At 41.8% G+C, this 8,057-nt stretch overlaps 2 long non-coding RNA genes across 3 annotated transcripts; one reads left to right on the top strand and one right to left on the bottom strand.

Moving 5' to 3' along the window:
- The first annotated feature begins 1,646 nt into the window (after positions 1-1,646).
- Positions 1,647-6,134, top strand: LOC130261212 (uncharacterized). Its single transcript, XR_008841956.1, has 3 exons — positions 1,647-1,995; positions 5,186-5,262; positions 5,413-6,134. It is a non-coding gene; the product is annotated as an uncharacterized LOC130261212 (long non-coding RNA).
- LOC130261211 (uncharacterized) lies at positions 2,448-7,778 on the bottom strand. 2 transcript variants are annotated; one of them, XR_008841954.1, is made up of 4 exons: positions 7,703-7,778; positions 7,024-7,156; positions 6,141-6,386; positions 2,448-3,938 (listed from the first exon to the last, which is right to left on the bottom strand). It is a non-coding gene; the product is annotated as an uncharacterized LOC130261211 (long non-coding RNA). The 2 variants fall into 2 exon arrangements; XR_008841955.1 differs by lacking the exon at positions 7,703-7,778 and adding an exon at positions 7,280-7,458.
- Positions 7,779-8,057: the final 279 nt, after the last annotated feature.

Below are 8,057 nucleotides of genomic sequence, written 5' to 3'. Positions count from 1 at the left end.
ACTGCACAGCGAGCAGAGCTCCCACTCCAAAGGCAAAGATGCTCCTCCTGCATCAGTGTGGAACTCTCCTGGCTGCAGCTGATGAGGGACCTCTGCAGATCCCTGCAGGGACAGACACTGCAGCTGCAGGCATCAGGTGTTCAGACAGCCCAAGTGTCTGGCAGAGACCTAAGCAACGATTTCATAGAAACAACAAAACTTCTGTACGTTGGAAATATAAATATTGAAGTATTTTTCAGCAGCTCTTTCATAGCAGAAGAGTTCAGGCAAAATACAGCAATATATCCTGGGAAAAATTAATGAATGTGATGGAGGCCTTTTCCTAATCCAGAAGTGAGATTTCCTAATCCTAAAACCTTTCTTTTTCTACAGTAAACAGGTGTTAAAACAACAAGGAAAATGCATTAATTTCATGTGTTCCTTTCTTGCTGCTTAACTGTATTCCTTTGCTTTTATCATGAGCAATAATTCCCCCTCACACACCCCCTGCTTCAGCCAGTGAGTTTCCACATGAATATCATAGGGTTTGAGTGCTGTTTGGCATGGAAATAGCATCAGATTAATCAGATGAAAATAATATTTTGCAAGGACTCAATAATTGTAGTCAAAGGATGCTTTGTTTGTATTTCTAGTACTAAAGTACTAATTTTTCCTCTTTATATTTGAGGGGAATTTCTAAATCCTGGGTTCAGAACAAGCTAAGTCTTTGTGTTTCTCAGGAGACCTGAAGTTTGTTTAAAAAAAAAAAAAAAAGGAAACAGCAACCCAACATCTTGCAGGGTCCAAGTCATACCTGTCCTGTCAGAGCTGGGGCTCTGCGTAGAGAGCAGGAGGCAGCCCATAAAGGAGCCAATGTGTGGGGAGCAGCAGGACACAGTCCTGCATTTCTGGAGGATTGACTGTTCTCTCCGTTTTTTAATCAGGTTTGTCTCAGAGCACCATGGCCAAATATCCCAGCAGGTGCATCCTTCACTTGATTGTCAGCATAATCCTTCCACTCCAGGCTTTGTTTTATTAGTGAGATCACCTTCTCTCCTCTACACCCACCACCCCCACTGCCTTGACCTGGGCTGCTTTTTCAAGCTGCCAGACTGGCTTCTAGTGCCATCCATTAAAATACATTTTCTCAGCATAAGAACAATGACTAAATAGAGCTACACTTTTTAAAAGTTTAACTTCCCTGTCTTGTCAAATTACCCATTTCTGGAGGCATCTTGGAACTTCAAAAGAAACAAAAAGGGAGGTATAATTGCTGTTTTGCTTTTCTCTAAGCATTCCTTTTCATTAGCAAATTTGGGAGAAAAAAAGGTGATGAGAAAGACTTGCCTTTCACAGGTGCTGAGTGCCAAGGTTCTCATTACCACGACTTTTTAAAACTGGATTGTTTGAAACTGATTTTCAGTCTCTCTGCAAACATTCTGTGACTCATGGACAAATTTTCTGTATATTGCTTGATCATGTTACCTACCTACTACCTGTGTGCTTTTGCAACCACCAGTTTTCACAAAGAACAAACACTCCCTGCTCAGTTAATGCAGTTCTGCTCATTTTGTCTTTAACTACAGACAGAAAAAGCAAAATTGCTGACACCACTTTTTTAAAAAGAGGGTCATGCTGTGGTTGGGAAAGGTGTTCTCCAATTTAGTTCTCCCAGTAAAACCACTCGTTCCTCCCTGGGGTGGGATGGAGAGAACTGGAGGCACGAAAGGTAAAACTTTCAGGTTTTTGTCTTCAGCTTTGAGTTTAAATTATGTTAAACATTATGCTTTTAGTTTCAGCATCAAGAAGCCTTAATTAAAAGAACTATTTAAATTATATTGTAAAGGTATACTACAGCTGTATTCCTTAATATTCCTTAACTCTCTCCACAGGTTGAGTATTTCTTTGACCCAAACCACTTCCAGGCAAACCTTTAAACTTGGATCAGGTGGGCAGCTGTAGCTTGAATGGTTCCTTAGCAGAGAGGCTGGTGGTTGCTGTGCTCTCTTCATTCTTGTGAGTACTCCAGTTCTTTTTTATATTTCAGCCTTTTTTACATCTAATGGGGAATATATTCTCTCAAAAGGGAAAAGATGTAAAGTCATATTTTCAAGAATTGGATTGATTTTGAAGTGCAAGGTCCTTAAAAGGCTGGGAAAGTTTCCTTTTGTGGTGCTCATGTTGAGATGAAAAAATGTGTTTGAGGTTTGTGGGACAGCTGCTAAGACTGGAAGTCAGTTGAAACTAAGAAAAGAGGAAATAATGAACAAAAAGTGGCATGAGTTCCATTATAAATGGATTTGGATTTTGGATTTTGTCTAATTAATCAAACAACAAAGTTAAATTTAGCAGCAATTTATTAATAACAGCAATTGTATATTAATGAATACAATCAAAGTATATTAGTTACATAGATACAAACTTTAATTAGCAGGAATCACGTATATAACAGTTCACAACAGGGTAATTGTTTGTTTGCTGGGAGGAAGGTGATGGTGTCACATTGAATTAACTCAAGCCAGATTTCTAAGGAAAGAAAATCCATGCTGCTGAGAGTAGAGTCCCTTCCCAGGGCAGAACATAGTTTATGTTCAGTACCTCCAACACCTGAAGTGTGAAGAGTTGGGAATTAATAAAACAGTAAAAGAAGCAGCTGTGATATTCAGAAGTGATTAGGATGGCAGCAGGATTGCAGGAGAGAAGAACTCAGGGTGGGACAGGTACAGACAGATTTCTGGAGGTACTAATAGGCTTTTACAGACAGAAGCACCACCTTTGTTCTTTCTTCTTTCTGAGTTTGTTGGAAGTTTGTTAATTTATCTTTTCACTTGAGGCCTCTCTGCCAGTAGGACAGAAACCAGAGTTTCTTGGGAAGGAGTGTCAGCAGCTGGGTGTGTTTAGTTAATTCTTGTCCTGAGCTGCTCTGTGCTGTTGCAGTGTGCCCTGTAGGATGTACCAGTGTCCCCTGAGAGACAATTGCATTGCAGTGATGATTATCCACATATCTGGGTCTTGTGTTTGGATTTCTGTTGGAAAAAAAATCTTCCTACATCTTTTTTGCTTTGTTAAAAGTACCTCAAATCAATCCTCTGAGTAACCATGACAAACTTTAAAAATTTTTTTTTCTTTCTTTTTTTTTTTTTTTTTTTTAAGTGAGGCTCCAAATTTAAAATTTATTCCTTTTGATAGGGAGCCTTCCCACCTTGCAGGAAGGTTAATGATTAGACTGGGATCACCAGGTGTTTGGGAATCCATAGTAACTAATTTACTGTCACTAGCAATAAGGAACTTGCTGCTCCAGAAAAAAGAGATGCTCAGCTGCACATTTGAGCATTGCTGCCTCATGCCTGGAGGCCCCAAAGTTTGGGATGTGAAGCAGAGTGTGTTTGATTAATGATGGCTGGGTGGAGTTCACCTGGTGGCTCTCAAAGCTGCAATCCCAGCATTATCTCCTGGTTCATGTCAGGCATCAAATGCAGGGTTGCTAACTGTGACTGTCCAGGCCAGACTTTATCTGTGCTGGGAGATGCTGGTCCCATTCAGATCGTGTCAGCCTGCAGTGAGAATTATTGCATCACTTGAGCAGCTCTTGTGGACATTCTGAGTGGGATGTCCAGAAGTTATGCACCCAAGTTTGAGCCAGTCACCTCAGGCTCCCTTAATGCCCCCAAAAATCTCCAGAGTGTGATTTTTGTGACCTGTTCTAGACACCCCCATCTTGGGATAAGACAAATTGCTCTCTGGGGGTACCTGTTTCTCTCTGCTGATAATAAACAGAGCTGAGGGTGCCTGCCTCAGATCCTGGGCAGGTGGTGACTAAATTAGAACAAATGGATCACACCTTTGCTGTCATTCATGATGAGTAAAACAGGATGAGCCTCTTCATTTGTGTGGTGGGGAGAAGGAAGGCAGGAATAGGTGATTAATGTGGCTCCATGTGCAATGAAAGAGCTTCAGTGCTGTCAAATAAAAAGGTGAGGGATTTATTTCACTTTACAGTGTGGGTAAGATTTCCTGATCAGCATTAGCCTATCTGAAGGTGAAAAGTAATAATTAAAGGCAGAAAAGGTAACAAAAGGCACAATCTTGCCTAAAGACTTCATTTGTCTCCCAAAGCACCCATCAGTCATGTGTGAAGGGAGCCCCTTAAGCTCTCTGATAACCAAAATTGATTATTATAATTATTTATACTTATCTGGTGTTCTTTTCACAAAACTTTTAAACCTCTTCAAGAATGGGAGTGAATGTTGTTGTCCTCGATATACAGAGGGTAAAACTGAGGAATGGTTTGGCTTTAATGTGTCAGAGATTATATGATTAATCTGAAGGTGTAATGGCAGTTCAAGTATTTTAAACCCTGTCATTAGACCTAAGCACCAACTCATGCTGCTTTTATCTTTCCTCTCTCTATATTGTCAAAATATGCAAAATATGAACTTGCTCCTGTGTCTTCTTTAATGGTATTTTGGAATGGCCTCCAAACTTTTTAGAGGCCCAATTTTGTGTTGCTTGTGTTTGTTTGTTTTGTTGTTGTTGTTGTTTTTTTTGTTTGGTGTGTTGTTGTTTCTTTTGGTTGGTTTTTGAGGTTTTTTTGTGTAGGCCAAGAAACAAATTCAGCTTTAATTGTCATAGGAGCTGCTAGAGAAGACAATCTAAGTGTCATCAGTTCTGTACAGAGAAAGCAATGTGGAGCTGCTCTGAGGTGCAGCTATATTGTGTGCAGGGAGAAAAAGTTACAGAAAAAAATATACTTGGGTTATTTTATCTTTTGATTCTTTAAAAAATAATCTAGCCACTTTTTATAAATATGAGTTCCAAGATGAATTTTGGTATCTTTTTCTGCTTGTGTTGCAAACAGGACACCTTGATAAGCGTGATTCCTAGAGCTGAAGGGAGACACCACAGCCGGACAGGGTGTGCAACCACCTGACTTATTTCTTCAACCACCTTATTTATTTCTAGTACAATTAGAACAAACAGCCCTTTCCTTTTTAATAAAGATAAAGCACCTAGGTGAGATTTCAGAGAAAAAAAAAAAGAAAAAAAGGCATCAACACTCATTTGATCATTGTCAAACACAGTTATAATTTGTGACAGAGCGTGCCAAAAGAAGAAAACTTGGGTGGATGGCTTTCTATATCTAGAAGAGGTAATCAGTTCTAATGAGTAGGTGGCTACTTTGCATCCTTTTTTTTCCCTTGTGCAGATTATATGTGTCAGTTCAGAGTGCCTGCAGTTGCCTCTGGCTGGGTTGGGGATCACAGGCCCCCTGGGCTGGGTTTGGTGAGTTTCTCTCCAAGGCCAGCAGTGAACACTACTACACTCCACCTGAGTTCAGCTCAGAGCTCATCTCAAAACATGGGGAGCTGAGGAGATTTTTGTTTCATATTCATCACTGTTTTTCTCTTATGATTTTTTTTCCACTTTAAACAGTTTAAAAATCACGAGGAGGTGAGCAAAGAACCTGCTGTGCTCCTGGATTCTGCATTTACCACTTTGCTAAAGAGTGCCTATGAGAGAGGAAGCAATACCCTACTGGAAGGTGGTGTTCAGACAAAATTGGCTTTCTGGCTCCCACCTGACCAGCTTTTGTTGGGAGTAAAGCATGTGCTGTTATACCTGAAATCCACAGTGGAGAACTCAGCAGGGTAAGAGCAATATTGTAATAATATTGTGGTTATGTTTGATTTATTTTCATGTAGAAGGTACAAATGACTTAGCTGTTCAAACTTAGGTTCCAGTTCTGTAGCTCTTTTTTCTGTGCTTGTCTCTGAGGCTGCACAGCACCGTACAAAACTGCATGTAATTTGTGAACAAATGCCAGTTCTTATTATTGAGGATTTGCTTTGGATTTACTTTGCATGGGTTACCTTGCTGATCAGTGTGAGTGCAAATAACCTCGAGATTTTAATCCAGCTCCTGGGTCTCCCCAGGAAGCCTTTGCAGAGAGTAAAATTCACTGGCCTGTGTACCTCCAAATGTCATATATATAATGTATAAATGAATATATATATGTATAAATGAAATTCTATCACTATTTATTTGGCAACCTGAGACTTCTCTTAGAATCAGGTTTCTATTAAGGGAGGTGGTTCCTTCTCCCAGAAGAGGTTGTAATCTAAGTAGTTCTTAGTTAACTCCTATTCCTGTTGTATAATTACCTGTCTGCTCCCATCCTCCTCTTTTCTTCACTTCCAACATGTCTTTGTTTTCATAGCTTGGTAAAACTTTGGGTCCTCAGCTTGTTGATCTCTGTGTGGACCTGCTGAGCATCTTGTTGTGCCGGGACAATGAAATAAAGCTGGAGCAGCAGCAGAAGCAGGAGGAGCATCAGGCTGATGGGATCTCTTAATGGATGAGGAGTCTCTGATGACAGAAGTGTCTTCAAATGACAAGGTACCAAATCCCTGCATACAGAGGCACATGTTAGTAAACTTGGGTTTGGCTGATTCTCTAGGGAATAGTTTTGCTGATCAGAGAGGTGTTGTCAAGCTCTTGGAGGAGAACTTAGGAACGTAGAGCGTGAGGTTGCTAAACTACTGTCTGGAGATGTGAGCCAGCTGCATCACCCACAGTCCCACCCCTGAGCTGGAACACGGTCAGGAGAGTCCCAAATCACATCACCTTTGCAGGAAAAAATGCATTCCCTCAGCCCTGTGTAAAGCCTTACTGAAAATTATGTACCTGAGGAGGGAATTTTTTCTCCTTTCATCTGTTCTGTGAATTTGTGGAGATTAGAGTGTGTTGATGAACCCCAGAATACTCAGTTTTTCTCTGCAGACGAGCTTAGACACGTCCAGAGTGTTCAGTATAGCAGCATAAATCCCACAGCATAAATGTTGGGAGAATGATATTTATGTGCTTGTAATTCATTAATATTTTTTATCCTCTGGTCAGCTAGTAGACAGTTTCATGTTCAATAATTGTAACTGATAAACTGGAAAATAGGCAGATGAATGAGTTTATTTTTTACCCTGCACTGTGATTATCCATTCAGTGATGCTGTTACCTCTGTTTGTTACAGACCCTGGAGGATGCACTCACCTTGATTTTCAGACATCGTGCACTGGAGAGCTGGTTCCTGGCGTTGGAGCTGTGCTCTATTCCTCAGCCTGGTCTGAACCCTGTCACTGTGAAGCTCCTGTCAGCTCACCTCAATTCTGGGGTGCTCCAGCTGCTGAAAACAAGAGATCACAGACACGTCTTGTCCAAGTATTTCAAAGCCATCACCAAAAGTGTCCTGGAAGAGCTGCAGACTGGGGGGAAGGACCAAAGCCAGGTCTATTCCAGGAAGTCTCACCAGCTGCAGGCTCTGGAGGAGCTGCACATGTACACGACTGCAGCTCAGCTGAAGGAGATCACTTTAACCATGCTGCAACTTCCTGAGATGGGCTTGGCTTCTCAGAAGTCTGAAAAATCCCCTAAAATAGGGAAGCAGTTAAGCTTCTATGGACAAATTTTGGTGCAGCCCTTTACAGACAGCTACCAAAGACAGCCCCAGCAAGGAGAACTTCTGCTGTCCACAGAGCTCATTAAGGCTTTGGGGAAATTGATGTCAGCATTGGCCAGAAGAGATTTGGAGCGAGTTTTCCTTCAGGCTCTCCAAAGTGAGTCAGTCCTTGCTCTCACAGGTGGTGTTGAGGTGCAGGCTCACTGCCTTGCCCAGTGCTCACTCACCTCCCTGGCCATTGTGGCCATGCTGATCCAGCACTCCAGGACTCACCTGCTGCAGTTGGAGCTCTGGTGTCTGAGCAGTGCCACTGGGAAGTACCTGAGGAAGCACATGGAGAGCTTTCTTCCACTGGTTCATGTGCATTTGCAGTGCAGAGACCTGTATGGATTCAGCCGACCTTCCGCAGGTACAGGCACCACTGAGCCCTGCCTGATGCAGGAGGCCATTCCCTGTTCAGGATCTGCTGGCCTTAAGGGCTGGCAATCTTTACACCAGAAATAAAGGTGATAAGACCTAGATGTCTGACCTCTAGTGACTGTCTTGGAAGTACCTCTGCAGCACTAAAGGTGAACAGCTGTTCTAAGGCTTGCCTGTTAGACTGAAGCCAAGTGCTCTAACAGTTACT

Source organism: Oenanthe melanoleuca, chromosome 20, assembly GCF_029582105.1.
Source record: "Oenanthe melanoleuca isolate GR-GAL-2019-014 chromosome 20, OMel1.0, whole genome shotgun sequence".
Classification (NCBI taxonomy): domain Eukaryota; kingdom Metazoa; phylum Chordata; class Aves; order Passeriformes; family Muscicapidae; genus Oenanthe; species Oenanthe melanoleuca.
This window is presented reverse-complemented; position numbering and strand designations above follow the sequence as displayed.